The sequence below is a fragment of the Montipora capricornis genome, chromosome 3, assembly GCF_036669925.1.
Source record: "Montipora capricornis isolate CH-2021 chromosome 3, ASM3666992v2, whole genome shotgun sequence".
Classification (NCBI taxonomy): Eukaryota; Metazoa; Cnidaria; class Anthozoa; order Scleractinia; family Acroporidae; genus Montipora; species Montipora capricornis.
This window is the reverse complement of record NC_090885.1, coordinates 34040834-34041231: the sequence shown is the minus strand read 5'-3', so window position 1 is coordinate 34041231 and position 398 is coordinate 34040834.

Genomic DNA, 398 nt, shown 5'->3' with positions numbered 1-398 from the left:
GCTGACTATGGGGATATTGAAGCTGAATGCATTGGTGTCTGGTACAACAGAGGAAAAGGGAAAGGACTTCAGATTCCAGTGGACTATAGACTGACAGGAAATTCTACCTACGTGGAGAACCTGGTAACAAGTCTAAAGAAAAGGGAACCAACTTGTCATCTTGATATTTTAAATATCAGAAAATGCCAGATTTAAACTTGCAACAAGAAATGGCTTTGTGTCTTCTGTACTGGTTTATATAAAAATGAGCTGCAAGATGATACAGGCATGGAACACTTCAACCAAGACCAAGATTACATACAAATGATACATTCTTTTAATTGTAGCAGAATTGTTTTTTAACAACAGTTCACATTTACAGTAACATACATTGTGCATTTTTAGTTTCACTGTGCAAT